The sequence below is a fragment of the Neltuma alba genome, unplaced genomic scaffold, assembly GCF_004799145.2.
Source record: "Neltuma alba isolate B1F8T4 unplaced genomic scaffold, ASM479914v2 tig00005084_pilon, whole genome shotgun sequence".
Taxonomy (NCBI): Eukaryota; Viridiplantae; Streptophyta; class Magnoliopsida; order Fabales; family Fabaceae; genus Neltuma; species Neltuma alba.
This window is the reverse complement of record NW_021633971.1, coordinates 490,090-506,997: the sequence shown is the minus strand read 5'-3', so window position 1 is coordinate 506,997 and position 16,908 is coordinate 490,090. Positions and strand designations below refer to the sequence as shown.

Genomic DNA, 16,908 nt, shown 5'->3' with positions numbered 1-16,908 from the left:
AAAAACAAATATGTGAAAAGAATTCTGTCTCGACTTACATAAAAAGTGCTTATAGAAAATTTCCACCACTATCCCAAACAGGCACTTAATATAAACACTTATAAACACATTCACATAAATCAAGATAACACTCTTCATATATTTTATATTTTGTAAATCACAATTAATCTATCCTTTCCAAACAAGCACGCACTTCATGCCAGTGAACAGAACGTGAGCTAGGACGTTTTCTCCTTATTTGCCATTATCTAGGGCATTTGTTTTACGTGGGTGCTTCCAGAATTTTAAGAAATACCAGTATAATGAGAGGGAGAGCTTGTAAACCGAAAACATGAACAACGTTTTGATCCTTCTAAGCAGTCACAAGACTAGCGGCCACGATCTATCAGATGCAAATGCACAGCAAGGGATTGCAAATGAGGCCCGCATATTGATGAAAATTTTAACAATTCGAAACAGCAGGGAGTAATAAATTAACGCACAAAAAATGAGCGAAGCGATGACAATTTAAATCACAGTTGCTCAGGACGCAGAAGATTGCAAGGAAATTCTTCGGAAACAATCTCCCGCAAACCCCACAATCATCAATTCATCATCAATCTTTCTATACGCAACCCCCTTTTGATATCAAAAGGATAACTTGCTCCTCAGTTTCCTGTAAACATAAACTATGATCAGAATTACGAATGTAATACGATCTAAATACAGTTCAGATACGTATGGGAAAAATGGCGCAAAATCAAGAGGAAAAAGGTGACTCAGCTCTAGGAATACCAGGACATTCAATTTGCAAGGACATATTTGCCATTTTTTTCCAACTCTTTTTATCAGACAAAATTTGAAGATTATACAATTGATTACAAAAGAGTAAAAAAGGAAAAAAAAAAAAAAAAACCTGTTTAGCATGATTCATTCCTAAGAATAGAAAATACTCTCTCTAATCTTAAATGTAGGAGTTAGATAGCTAATTTACAAATATTAAGAAAATATCACCAAAGTGAAAAAGGTCTTTTGCCCACGTAAAGCAGAAAAAATTCAACTGACGAGACCCCATAACCAACAGGAAACAAAAATCAACTTCTTATTGCATGAATAAGAAACATAACATATCCATACTTGTGGCTAAAGAGGACATCTTGATGGCCATACATATTATAGCAAGATCTAGTGAATCAAAAGTGAATATAGACCTAATCTAATTTTTTCGTCTTACTGAAGCATTACCACATCTAGCAAAAATAAACTTACAATGTAGCATTCAAGTAAGGCAACTCGCTATCTTTGAGGAGCATGCCCAGCAACAGACCTATAAAAAAATAAATAAAGTGAGCAAGATTCCCTTTTCAAACAGTTATTTAATGTTGGACACCAACGCACAAAAGCATAATGACAGATATCATCACACCGACCGTAGAAGTGTTACCTGATCTGCTGTTTTCCAGGATAGGTTGAAGTTATCCTCCCATTTGTAGGGCCTGAAGTTTGGTCACTGCCTACACTAGATCTGTCAAGGCTTCCCCTACTGCCGCCAGTTGAAAGCACAGAAGATTCGACAGGTCGATTTTCAGGGCCATTCATGTTCTGAGAATCCTTAGATTTACCCAAAAGTTTTGCATTTGCAAGCCCACCAGTGACACTGAAACTCACACCATTTGTTTGCTCGTGCTTTAGGGCTTCATCAGTCACATTTCGAGAAATTAGAGCAAAATCTTTCACAGACTTGTCAGTTTTAACATTCTTGGAATCACTTGAATGAACTTTCTTTAGGCGATGAGACTGGGCCATTGGTGTAACTGCTACAGTAGGCAAATATGACGAATAAGGAGATGATGATGATGATGATGATGATGCAGCTGCTGCAAAAACTTTGGCAACAGCAGCAGTTGCCACTACCATTTTCTGTGCTCCTTCACGAAGCTGAATATAGTCTCCATCAATCATAAATAACTGTTTTGGGGGGGGGGACAAAAAACATCATTAGATTACAAAGCAATTACATTACTTGAATGGACGCTATGCATACAGATTCTAACTTAATACTCACTTCAGGATGGCTGGCCACAAAATCATCGAGCTTTCCGTACTTCTTCTTGTAATCATGCCAGTGTAGAGGTGCAAGCATCTTGCCCAATCTGTTAGGAAGCTGTGTTTCAAAGGCATTACATATCAACTCTATCAGTTTCAAATCCAAAACAGCCATACCATAGAGGAGCCTAAGAATATTGTTAAGAATTACTAACCGTTGAACTAATTCGAATCCGTCCACCAGCAGGAATAGTGCGTACAATACAAGCTAATAGTGTTCTTTCATCAAGAAGAGTAACCTCAGAAGTCCTTATAATTTCTGTCAAATTTGTCTGCCCACTTGAGGCATATGCTTCAGGCGACACCAAATCAGAAGAAACATCTGTTGCCATCTCACCGTGTTTAACTAGATGGATTATGTGGGATGATGCAATTGCAGCAGAGTTTGTTTGCTCAGCCACTAAAATTTGATCCCCTGGTCCGCAATTTGTGGAAGCCACAACATTCTGGTCCTGCACCTATAAAAAGTTAGTTTTCACATAGAAGATGCATTTAGTACCTGCGTACTTTTATTTTGCATGCATCATACGGCAATGACAACCAAAAGATTCCTCAGAATTGCAAAAATATAATGTTAAGATATTTGCTTTCCTGTAAATACAGGAAAAGCTCCTCTAGAAAACTTCACAAAAGGACAAGCAATATAAGACAGACTATCAGAATAATGTTTTGACCATCCGAATAAGTAGTGTTCATACAGGAAGAAGCAATAAACCTTGATTTCACTGTTCTGTTCAAATGAATTCAGTTTTAAGGCATTATGGAAATGGGAAGAAATTTGTTGCAGGCTCTGATCTCGTTGGGAAGCTACAGGCTGATCTTTGTCGGTCGACTGAAAAACCAAGGAAAAATTAAGCTATATTCAGCATCACAGACATAATCAAGGGAGGTAAAAAATCAATAAGCATCATATAAAGTTTCAAAACCTGTGTCTCCCCAGAAGATGTTTCATCATAGCTTGTGGTTCCTCCCCTTGGCGGATATGTACATCCAAATAGTTTCAGAACTTGTCCATAATAGAATTCTCATAATATACTTTGCATCCAATCTCAAGGAATTTTGATCAGCTTGAGATGAGGAAGGATCATCCTGGATGGGACTTGTGAACCCTCTGATGCATCCTGGAACAAGTAGCGTTCTCCCAATAATTATCACCAATCATGGGTCAATATGGTGAGATAGTGTGAATATTGGAATACTCTGATGATATGATACATATGGAATGATGAATATGAAATCCTGCTGTTGCATGAATAGGTGATACTGTGACTGTACTGAGTGAAAATGTCCAACCTGTGGTGCAACTGAGTGGGACACTCCTTGCTGATGCAGGACAAATGGATGCAACGCAGCCACTTGACCAGGTGAGAGGTAGGAAGGCATCCCAAGAAGAGATGATGGAGCAATAGGGACACCAGGAATATGATCGGTCTAAAAATCACAAACATGTAGTCAATTTTTCATCATGTTTAAATGTTCAATCTATAGGGAAAATATTCACAGGGCATACAAAAGTCATCAAGTATAACAACCTGATCATCACAATTCTATAATAAACGTATATGTGGAAATTTTTTATGACTTAGCATTACAATATTGACTCCTTAAAATAAGTTTCTCCACATGCTACTATTCTATTGAACATCTTGATAGCAAATACCTAAACTACACCAAGGTTTTCTAAGTATCATAGAACATACTTCCCCATCAATGACAGGCATTCTATATCACCACCTTAATAACTTCATCTATGCACCATGCATCTGCAGTTCTACATTACTACTTCCTCAATGACAAGATCTTAGCAATCAAATAAGAGACTCCCCTCACCCCTAGTATTGCAAGTTGGTTCCGTAAAAGCAGAGTCACATCACCATCAAGTCTATTAATCCCATCCAGTGAAGGAAGGTAAATACCCTGTTCCAAAATTGGTCTTGCCAAATGAACTCATATCCCAATCAGCTATACTTTGCCATTAAATTTCTTTTTACATTCACAGACCATGCAGATTAAATGAATAGAATTTAACTGTATAATGCCACCGCTCAGGAATTCAATTCCTAATGACAATCTGCCACTGACGTTATATAACAGTGACTAAAAAGCTACAACAATCTCTCAGAGCTTTACTCAGATCTCCCTAACACACAGTAAGAATAATATAATTCATTAAACATAAATATTAAAAATTCATTTTCAGAAAATGAAAACATGTTCATAGCTAGATGTTTAACTACTAAACTATTAATTAAAGCACCTTACCTGAATTGCTGCATTTCCATTAGATGCAAAAGGTTGAACACCGTCTGAATTCTCATTTGGAAGAAGGCCGTTGTTTTCATTAGAGGTGTTGCCTCCATTTGTATCAAATTGGGTTCCATTGTCCTGTCCAAACTGAGACGAATTCTTATCATTGTAGGTTCCACTCCTCTCTCTTGCCTCGGCCGCCCCTCAAGTTGAAGTTGCTGTATGGCGTGCAAATGAATCTCTCTCCATCTCCGCAAACTAAGATCACCAACCCACCCAAAAAGTAAGCAAAATGAAGCAAAACCCACTGTTAATAAAACATAAAACAATATTACAATAATTACAGTACTAAGAAGGGCCCACAAAAGGTTTATAGAGACGAAATTAAGAATTATGATTTTATAACACCAAAACTTAGGGTGAGGATAATATAGATCAAGCAACGAATCTTCACAACTGAAGCACAAAGATTAAAAATAAATATGCACGCATAAAAAAATAGTTGCCACGCACTTGCATATGCAACACAATATATGTTTCTGTTTACAGGACAAACAAAAATTGAATCCCTGCACAAGAGAAAGGATGGGAAAACAACCTGTCTTTGATAATACCCATCCAGAGTTGATTATATTGCTCATTCCGTTCTCGCAATTCAGCCTGTAATGTCTGGTTTGTCGTTGCTTGATAAGCATCCACCTCACGAACACGAGCAATCCAAGCATGAGCCTCTCTCAATTGCTCATCTTTGTACATAATGGTCTCCTGAGCAACCCTGTGCTGAAAGATAGAACCCTTATCAGCACATGTAAACCCAAAAAGACGTTGTATTTTCAAATGAAGTTCTAGAAAAAATAAAATCACATATAGTCATTGTTGAAGGGGTATAGCTCACACCGCCAAAAGGGAAATGCTTTACAGTATTTGGAATTAGGACAATACCAAACAGGACATTTAATTTGATATGTATATATTAGAAACATGTCTGCAACACAAGACTATCAACATAGAGCCATCACGGAAGATTACACACAAAGTTCAAGTATACATACTTGTTCCTGCAATTCCATCAGCTGCCTCTCTTTTTCTTGAATATGTTCTTGAAGGTCATGTATTTGCTGTAAATGCTGTGCTCGTTCAGCTTCTGAGTGATCACGCTCCCTTCTGCAGAAGTGCTTACTCATAGAATCATGTTGAAAACAAAAAGATTCGCGGCCTATCGAGCATCCAATTCATACAATTTGAGGGAGAAAAATATTTGGGCAACAATGTAATGCAGTAGAGATAATTGTTTTGCTTCAAAGTTGAAGTACATTCATACACATACGTGATACACCCTCATCATACTTGCCCATATTACCAATGCTAATGCAGCATGTGCATGGTTAAAGAAAAACCTGAAAGTTGCAAGTTCTTTGCTTTGCTCCCGGAGAAGGTCCTGTTTTGCCCAGGCCTGAAAGAATAATAAATAAGAATATCAAATAAATCAATTAGTAGGGTTAACATTAGCCTTTAAAAAACATTTTTTTAATAACAAAGAGCCATTCAACAAACCGCTTCATTGTCTAATTTAATAGCATGCAGTTCTCTGTCTTTCTCTTCCATTTTCCTTTCCAGCTCATGTACTGCATGACCCCTTTCACGGAGTTGCTCCTGCAAAGCCAAATTTACAAGCTTAGAACATAATAAAAATTGGCGTCCTAAAAATTTACAACGGGTAGCCTCAGATAAATTAGATTATCAGCACAAAATTCTCGTTTTATTCCCTTCACAATTGCAAACACAAAAATCTGCAGTATCAACAAATGATCCAGCACAAATGACAACTTGATGCTATCCAAAAAAGGTACAAATAGACAATTAAAAAAAAATTAATCACAAGACAAGGAGAATAACAGATTTTTTGCGTTAAATTAAATAAAGCAAACTAAATTTTAGAGTCTGAATATTTAATTTACACCTGAAGCTTGCTGGCAGCGTTAGAATGTTCCTTGAGTTGAACATCAAAGTTGTTTTGCATTTCAATTATCTCATTTCTTGCAATAATTTGAGCTCTCAGCTCAATCTCGATGTTTTCTAGCTCCTCTCTTTGTCTAGCAACATCCTGAATTCGTTGCTGCAATATATCATTGTCTAATGTCCCATCCACTGTCACTGAACAGAAATCAACATCAAGAGGCTCTCTTCCTTGCTGCACCTTGAAAAAGAAAAAATATCTTCAGTTCCTAAATCCCCGAAACTGAAAAGACGCTTCCGTTACCATCAACATCAACCTTACCTCGTATATAGTTCTTTCATCTGATTGCCCTAACTTTGTCTGTTCTAACTCCTGCAAAATAGCATATGTCCATTTAACAACAAATAAAAACAGAATAGGGAAAACAAGTAGCCCCCTCCACCAAAACTGGAATGCCAGCACTCTTTAAATGAATATATGAATAAACAATATAGCTCCAACATAGAGATTGAACAGCCTCAAACAATTTGCTTTCACTGCTCTCAGTTATAGAAGTCAAGAGCTAAATTCCTAATATATGCACAATTAATGGGTAGGGGGTGGACCGCAGTAACAGCAAATAAGACTCTAAAACTTGAGCGGTTGAGAAGGATGGACAATGTGAGGTTTCAACAAACCAAATATTGAAACTATAGACAACCATGCACTATCCGAAAGATAGAACGTTTTAGAAATAAAATCTAGAAACAGAATCACATTACGCATTTCGCTTCAGTCCAGATATGTGAAAAGAAATACAATTAAATCTTAAATAGACTTGAGTCATCTAAGACAAGATGCTTGCTTCAGAGACAAGCACGAGGGATGCACAAGGACCACATTGTCCACCTAAACACTACTCATGATATCCATTAGCCTCAGGCTTTGTGCCCAGAAAACCCAATACCACTTCAACTTAAAAAAATGATACTAACGGGGACATAAAGTGCGCAAGCTGACGATACTAACCCTAGCCCCGATTTGCACGGTGAAAGTTTTGTTACATCTCAGAGACACGCATTGACTTGGAGATCGAATGCTGTCGTTCTCTCGATCTCCGGCAATGGCTAAGCTCCGAATTCCACACCTTGGATTTTCATTATTTCCGACATCGCGACCAGCAAATAAAAATGCGTAAAATAAAGCCGCTGCCAAATCAGTACCTTGTCGTCAGGGTTTCGAGCTAAATGATGCTCCGCAACAGCACGCCACTCCTGCCGGGACGATGGCATCTGGAGAGACGAGCCACGAGTGGTGGTGGCAGTGGCAACACTGGCCGTGCCCTCCATTGAGTGAAAAATCGAAGACACTGATCCGCGTCTTCACCCAATCTGTATCGCCCAAAAATAAAATCCCTGAATTTTTCAAGGGAAAAACATTAGCAAAGCCCTAAAATTGGGAACTTTCGAAAGTAGGGCACTGGCAATGCAGAATGGAATTGGGAGGGGGATAAGAAGAAAGGCGGGGGATTTGGAGGATAAAAGGTTTTGGAGGGATTCATGTGTAATTAACCCGCACGTCGGAGGATGACGTGGTTTTTTCAGCCGCTGAACACCGGACTTCGTTTTTTTTATCCAAATTTTTGATACTGTAACTATTTGGGATTCATGAGTACAGATAAAGAAACGGCCATCCTTTTTCTAATATAAGAGCCAAGCGAAATCAAGTCTTTTGATACAATTGGATTCTGTTTTGTATTAAATATAAGAATTCAATTTATATTATCTTTCATGCTTATTACTTCTTTGATATTTAAGACTTGCTTGTAGTACAAGTTGCATTATGAAATGGGTTTTATATTAAAAGTTGAAAAAAGTATTTTCTTTAAATTATCTATATTAATCACGTTAGAACAGTTTACATTAAAAGATGGTTTCACAATAAAAAAAAATTTAAAAAATGTTTTAGAAAGGCCAATCTATACTTTTTATAAATAGTTAATTTCACAGAAAACCTGAATGTAACCCTACTAGTGACCACGGAATTGGTGTGCACTCTAAGCCTAATAATGAGAAATTATTAGGTATTTTTACAGTAATGGACATGTTTTTTTTTTAAATCATTAAAAAAGACTGCCGAAATAAAAAAATTACACACAAAATTCGGTTCATAAAATTATTATCAAAAGCTTATACTATTATTGTCTAGACTCGTACTTATACTATTATGGTTCTCTATTTGTAATTTTTCTATTTTAATGGTTTTTGTGACTATTTTTTCTTTTTTCTTAATGAGGCACTAGAATATGATGCATGGAATGTACTGTGGTCCTGTGTCAGGAAGTGAAGGTTGATAAACAGCACCAACGGAAGGCTGAGGCATAGCGGGAGGCGGAATTTGAAACTACTTGGGGCGGAGAGGTGTTTGAGGTTTGTTGCTCATTATATGCCCTCCTTGTTCTATTTATAAAGAAGAGGAAGAACAAAATTTTTTGTCATATTCACAGAATAAAAAGAAAAAAAATTTATATAATATACAACTTAATTTTTATTTATTATCATGTTGATTTTATTTTTATAAGGTATATTATATACTCTTCCGGTTCTAAATATAAGACCATTTTTGCAGTGTAATTTACACTACAAAAAGAGTCTTATATTTAGGATCGGAGGAGTATTGAATAGGGATAAAATTAAGAAGTTATTAAATTTTAAATAAAAGTTAATAAAGTTTAAAATTTTTATTGATCTATATGAAACCTGTTAACAGTAACTTATAAAGAAGACAGAAGACTGCCGCGTATTAGCATTAGCAATCAAAGTATTGGCTTGGACGCTTTATACTTGGCACATTAAAAAAATTTTAAAAATTTCACTAAAAATAGAGTATAACAAGTTTCAAAGCAATGTTCTTCTCATTTTATTTATAGGACAGAAAGAAAAAATATTTTTTAATCCTATTCATAGAACACTCCGGGAATTTTTTACATAGATATACAATTTTTATTCTTAATTTATTATTGTGCTGACGTTGTTTATAAAGTTGAAAAGTTATTAAATTTTAAATGAAAATTAATAAAATTTAAATTTTTCTTGATTGTGTGAAACATATTAAAAGTATCTTATATGACAACTGTTCATTTGTTATCAATATTTTTATGACCTAATTGTAATTGACTTAGATTTTGCAAGCATAAAGGAGAATTATCTATGAATATACGCATGATAGGTTTGTGAATTTCTTTTATTGATGAAAGGACGAGACAGTAGAAATATCGTTGTGGGAGACAGCAAATCACCAGTCAGGCGTCCGAAGGAGTCGATGAACTCAAGGAGGTGATGGGAACCGGGGCGTCCGTTCTTTGCTTCCGCTGTTAGAGATTAATAAAAAATAAAATTTAAAAATAAAACGGGCCAGGACGCGGTGAGAACGAGGACAAACAAATGAAAGGTGTGGAGATATGGGACACATAAGACGCGTCCAGATTTGCAAGGCGGGAATGGATTGAGGTTGTCGCGAGCTCAAGATACAAGAACATAAATTTGAGTCGTAAACTCCAATTATAAATTTATAAGAATTTATTTTTATTAATAAATTAGTATTAAAAATATATGATTAAATAATTAAAATATAAAAAATAATAATTTCATTTAAATATATTTTAAATCTAAATAATAAAAATTAATTTTATCGAATTTCATAATTTATCATATTCAATAAAGAAATTTTTATAAAATTTGGCATCGGATTTAACATGATTTTATAAACTACAAAAGCAAAAACAGTAAACTCTTTGAATTAAATTATCAAGTTTATAGTTAATACAAGTTTAAAAACAACCGAAAACGTAAAAATATTAAATTTGAAAAGCCAACTTCCGAGTTTCTCAAATAAAAATGGGGCGCAAACCATGTTGTGCATTGCCCCATTCCCCATTAGGCGTGCGTACGGCCATGGAGACCTCGCCATTTCACACCTCAAAATAATTAATTAATTCATTTTGTGAACCATTCTTAGAGCCTGTTTGGTTTGAGGGGGGAGGGGAAGAGAGGAGAGAGAAGAGGAGGTTTTATCATCACCTTGTTTGGTTTGATTAAAAAGAAAGGGAGGGAAAGATATTTAATGATCCTTTATTTGATTCAAACAAGGAAGGGGAGGGATAGTAATAATCAATTTATCATTTTACTCTTACATATTAGTTTATATTTTTTATTGATATATTATATAAATTAATTTATATCTTAATTTAAATATATAATTTAATGAAAATTCAATCTTATGATGTTAATATGTGCATTAAAAAAATTGGTACAGTAATTTTTTATTCTATTAATATAATAATATATTTGAAATAATCAAATTAACAAATTTTATATGCTTTAAGAAAAATAAAATTTTATTCTCTTTAGGCTATCTTTTTTTCAGCTTTAAAATATACTTAATAAATAATATATTTATAAAAAATAATTAATTTTATAATATTATAATTTTTTATTTTTAATTGATTCTTGTTATAATATTTTTAATTATAATAATTTATATTATATATATTTTTTACCTAGGATAATATATTTTTTATTTGAAATAAATATTATAATAATATATTTTTGAATAGGAGTAGAATATTAAAAAAACCACAAGAGTGTGATGGTCCAAAATTTAACTCCCCTCTAAAAACTTCTAATTTGGGAAGTTAAAATGAGAGAAGAAAGGAAAAGAGAGAGAGGAGATATTTCGGCTTTCTTCCCTTCAAAATTGTTAACTAAATAAGGGGAGGGACTCATTTCCCTCCCCTCCCCTCCCCCACCCTCCACTCCAACCAAACAAAGTCTTTTATGGTTGGCACATCATTCCATAAATTTATTTTAAATTAAATAAAATGCCATTCATTACCCGGGTCATGGAAGAACCCACACCCCTTATCTACTATGAGTGACAAATTTAAAATGAAATTGTAATCAAAACCCGTTTATTAAAAACAACTCATTCCAACAGTTTTTTTTTTTTCCATGTGTGGCGCAAGTATTGATTAAGAATGACCATATTAATTGCGAGTTACAAAATAATCATATAGAATTTATTACAGTATGCATTCGCATACGATGGATGATTAGGCTGCGTTTGGATGACCAAGCAAACCATGGTTTGGAAGCTGAAACCATGGTTTGCTCCTGAAGTCATCCAAACAGGCCTGCTCCAGCTGCAAACCGTGGTCCTGGCTGAAACCATGGTTTCCACCGGTGAAACCATGGTTTCAGCATAAGCCAAAATTTTTCGCTTCCTGGCTCTAATAATTGAAGGCAACCTCTGATCCCAAAATACCCTGACCGACACTTCGCCCGCTCCTTCATCCGCTTCGCCCGCTCCTTCATCCTCAGGCTCTTCTCTCGCTTTCTCGTCGCGCCATCCGCTTCGCTCGCGCCTTCATCCTCAGGCTCTTCTCGCTTCGTCGCGCCATCCGCTTCGCTCGCGCCTTCATCCTCAGAGGAAGCTCGCTCTGCTCGCACCTTCATCAGAGGAAGCTCGCCTCTTTCTCTACTCGCCGGTTCGCTCTTCTCGTGGAGCTGCTCCGAATTCCACCGTCGATCTTCCACTTCACCGTCGATCTTCACTTCGCCGTCGCTGCTCGCCGTCGATCTTCACTCAGCTCGTCTCTGAGCTTCATCAGCTGAGCTCTTCCCCTTCTTTCGCCGGCCCTGCTCCGATCTCTTACCTCGGTAGTTCGCCCAGTCAGGCCTTCGATCTTCACTCATCTTCTGAGTGCTGCACCTCCGCATCGAAGTCGATAGGGGCAAAGCTCAGTGGAAGGCCCGATCGTGGCAACTCGTCCTCGGGTTGGTGAGGTCGCCGTTGGTCAGGTAAGCTATCTCCGGTGAAAAAAAAAAATTTATCGCTGGCTTCAGTATTTTCCCTGTTAAACCGAACGATTGGCTTCAGTATTTTCCTCCCACTTTTGCTTTTGAAATTGTTGATGACTGGCATGTTGATCGAAGGAATGAGATATTATTGCTTGCTTGCTGGTTTATTGCTTGATTTTGAACGATTGGCTTCAGTATTTTCCTCCCACTTTTGGTAAACCGAAAATTTGATTGCTGGTTTATTGCTTGATTTTTGTATGAAACGAAATGTGGTTCTGGAGGCAGGGAATATATTTGGTGATATTGTTTTGGAGACGAGAAAGCCTGCGAATTGAATTCCACTGGGTATATAAAATGCAAATTCGTTTTGCTCTGGTTGCTTGGCGTGGGATCCCTTTTTCCTGTCCAAATTCGCCCAGAAGAAGCCTGTGAAGTCGAACAATATATTGGGACATTGCTTTTATTTTTGGAATGTGAGGCAGGAATGTGTTGTCGTGAATTATTGTATTAATGACTTTGATAAATTTATGGCTAATTTTTGAGAGCCAGGACAAATAGAATCACAACTCAAATCCGTGTATATATTGAAAGAAGTGATTTGTATTTTGGTTAGAGGTTTATATTGCTGGTGTTTTATATTTTCAGTTGACAAATCAATAATTACATTCATCATGAATATTTGTATTAATTACACACATGAACGAATTTTTTCGAAAATTATTTGTAATACACAGTTGTTGTAAAAGTTGAGTACAATATGATTTATGGTGCATGATGGTTCAAATATGATTTATCTTATTATTTTGTCTTTCAATCATCTTTGTACAATAGTTAAGAAAAGGAAAAAATATATAATTATTTAGTTAGTTTTGACGTTTTAAAAGTTAGTATTTTTAAACAAAAATAGATAATGAAGTTCCGAATAGGAAGGGTGTATTTTTTCTGGCCATTTAAAATTACAATTTTCTTGTGTTATTTCAATTGATTTTGAGTTGATCAACCTGTGATGACTGAAGAGCTATAATTGTGCTATAGCATAATGCGTAAGAATACGGTGAAAGCTTCCTGGGACCTACGAACCACAAAAGTGTTTATTGACCTCTGCATTGAACTTGTGCAACAAGGGGAAAGAAAAGGTACTAGCTTAACAAAGAAAGCTTGGGATATTCTTAGTGATAACTTTACTGCCAAAACTGGAAGAGTGTATGAAAAATCTCAATTTAAGAATAAATATGATTCCCTACGAAAGGAGTGGCAGACATGGGATAGGCTGCTTCGTGAGACAGGATTGGGATGGGATACTGAAAGGAATACTGTCAGTGCAACTGATGATTGGTGGGAGAGAAAAATAAGGGTAATTATTGAACCTTTTGATTTTACATTTTCTCTACTTGTTAATATTTTGTGTATATTTACTGTTTTTGGAATATTTTATGATATTATTGGTGTCTAATGTGCAGGAAGTTCCAAACTACGAAAAATTCAGAGAAAGAGGACTTCAATTTAGGGATGAATTGACTCAACTATTTGGAAGTGTGGCTGCAACTGGACCACAAGCATGGGCACCTTCTTCCATGACACTTCCAAGTGAAGGAACACCGAATGAAGATTTGGAAGAAGGGTCCGGAGATAGTGATGAAATTTTAGGTGCACCAACTGGTATAAGTGGGGAATTTAACACAGTGAACTTCAATGATAATAGTGGAGGTAGTGGAGGCAACACTGAATTGAGGCAGGATACCAGTGGTGGGGGTACAAGCAGAGGTAGGAGTCGACCTAGTAGCTCACTGGGGGTCAGAAGGAAGAGTGAAGTCAAGAAGAAACGCACATCTCCCTCTATGAAAATAGCGGATGCAATTAGCAAGATTGCTGAAACAAATATTTCTGAGGCCGAGCGTGGAAATGAGGTCATTTCACGAGCAGAAGCTAGAAGGTTGGAAGAAGAAGCGCGTGCTTATGAGGTTTCAATTAGGGGAGTCCTGTCTCACCTGAAAACAGTTCCTGAAGTTGTCAGTGATCCTGATTTCTTTAGACGGTGCACACAACTCCTTATGGAACGGCAGGATGCACGAGAAATGTATGCAGCTCTAAAGGATCAGAAGGAACAGCTTCTACTCATTTTAGAGCATTTTACTAGGGATTTATGACTTGTTTATTATATTAGACAGTTCCATATGTGTATGTTTTATGTGACCAGTGGATTGTTATATGAATCAGACAACTCTGTAACTTTTATAAATGTTTCGTAATTTCTACGTAGGAATTCTAAACTTTATGTGTATGTGCACAGGATAAAACGAATATGGATGATGAAATTAAACATGTGGAAGAGCATGCTAAGGGACGGAAAAAAAGAGTTAACAAAGTTGCAGCATTGGTTGGTGCATACGCTACTTTGAACTTGTGTAAGGAGCCTCGGCATACAAGTGCTTATACAGGCTGCATATGGGTAAGGGATGTTTTAGATGGCAACCCAGTCGTTGTTATAACATGTTTAGGATGGAACGGGATGTGTTCTTAAATCTGGTGGAACAATTGCAACAACATGGTCTAAAAGAAACTAAAAATATAGGGATACATGAATCAGTTGCAATGTTTTTACATACCGTTGGGCATGCACTTAGTAGCAGAATGCAGCAAGAAAGATTTCAACATTCAGGGGAGACAATTAGCAGACATTTTCATAATGTCCTAATGGCATGCTGTAGACTTGCCATGTCTAATATCAAACCAAAAGATCCAACATTCCGGCATGTTCATACAAAAATTCGGTTTGGTAAATACTGGCCTTTTTTTAAACATGCTATTGGAGCAATTGATGGCACACATGTTTCCTGCGTTGTCAGTGCAACAGATCAAACTAAATTTATCTCTAGGAAAGGAACAGTGTCACAAAATGTCATGGCGGTTTGTGATTGGGACATGTGTTTTACTTTTGTCTTGGCCGGATGGGAAGGTAGCGCACATGATGCTCGGATATTTGATCATGCCCTCACAACTCCTTCAATGAACTTTCCCCATCCACCTGAAGGTATTTTTTTATTTCCTATATTTTTTTTATATTTAGCTTAACAATAGAAACATAATTTACAATAATTTCATTTTTTATATAGGAAAATATTATTTGGTGGATGCTGGATACCCAACACCGAATGGATATCTCGGCCCATACAGACGGGAGCGTTACCATTTGCCTGATTTTCGAAGGACATCTGGGTTTGAAAATGACAATGAAATCTTTAATTATTTCCATTCAAGTTTAAGGAGTACAATTGAAAGAACTTTCGGAGTTTGGAAAAAAAAATTCGCAATCTTACAAAACATGCCATCTTATGATTTTGAAACACAAGTTAAAATCGTTTGTGCAACGATGGCTATACATAATTTTATTAGAACGACATCTATTACTGATCCTTGATTCGTTCAGTTGGAAGAAGAAGGTACTTATGCAGAAGATGATGATGATGGGGTTAGATTTTCACGTATACATTCATCAATTCAATCTTCATCTTACATGGCTCAGGTTCGTGACAGCATAAGAGACGAACTTGTTAATTCAATACGAGGATAGTAGTCATGTCTTATTTATTTCCTTTTATCATAGATTGTAATATGTAGTTAAAAACAAAACCTATTACAAATGCTTTGTATCGATGCATCATCTTAATGATTATGACACTTCTTTATTTATATTTCTCTTATTAATATTATGCCTTATATTCTCAAGCTAATTATTACTTACTTGAATAATTAATAAATTATTTTAAGACGTGTTTATTCTATTTTGCAACAAAATAATTCATCTTCTCTAAAAATATTTTTCACTCTAATATTTTATGAATATATATGTGTGGTGACAATTAATTAATTAATTGTATTAAACATCAGAGGTTATTATACATGTAGTATGTTATTACAAAAAGTAGTTATGAAAAAATGTTATGGGATTTCACGTTTACAATCTTTAAACAAAATTAATATTTTTCTGTTCTAAAAAAAATCATTTTTCTATAAACATTTAATATTATGTTTTATAAATATATGTACACATATTAATTATGTATTAATTATATTATCTTATATATTATTAATTATGTTAGTAAAATTATTTCATTAACAATTTTATTTCTTCAAATCAAAATAAATCATAAAATCTATCCCTTATATAATTATCATATTAACTTATACCCTTTTTGGTCATTTCCACATGTCAAAAGCACTTCTGGTAATAACTATCCAAACACTCTCACTTCTCAGAATCACTTTTTCTCAGAATCTATTCTCCACAGAATCTATTCTCCACAGAATCTATTCTCCAGAATCACTTTTCCAAACCACGGTTTGAAGTCATCCAAACACACCCTAAATCACGGAGGCAAATAAAGAGTACAGCTCATCATGCCGACAATTAAGATTTATTTCATGGCTTGGCGCCTCCTCAACAATTTTGGTTTTTTATTCGTCTTTTGGACCAAGTCAGGTCTAATAATTCTAAACATTGTTCCTCCACTTTCGAAGACACTTTTGGCGACACCTTATTCCTTGCGTCGTCCGTGTCCTCACATCACATTCCACATCTACCTATCATTCCAGAAATATGACACTATCTCCAGTTTTTAATATAAGATTTTATTTGATTTTTATTTTCATTTCAAATATAAGATCTCAATCTATTTTATTTTTCATATTTATATATTTTTTTTCAAAGTAGTCTTTCTAATAAGAGTAATTTTACCCAATACATTTGATTAGTAAAGATATTTTAAAAAAGATAACAATCAT

General features: G+C 35.5%; 1 pseudogene; it reads right to left on the bottom strand.

Annotated features, from left to right (window-relative positions):
- Positions 1–300: 300 nt before the first annotated feature.
- LOC114746654 (uncharacterized) lies at positions 301–7,768 on the bottom strand (annotated as a pseudogene).
- Positions 7,769–16,908: the final 9,140 nt, after the last annotated feature.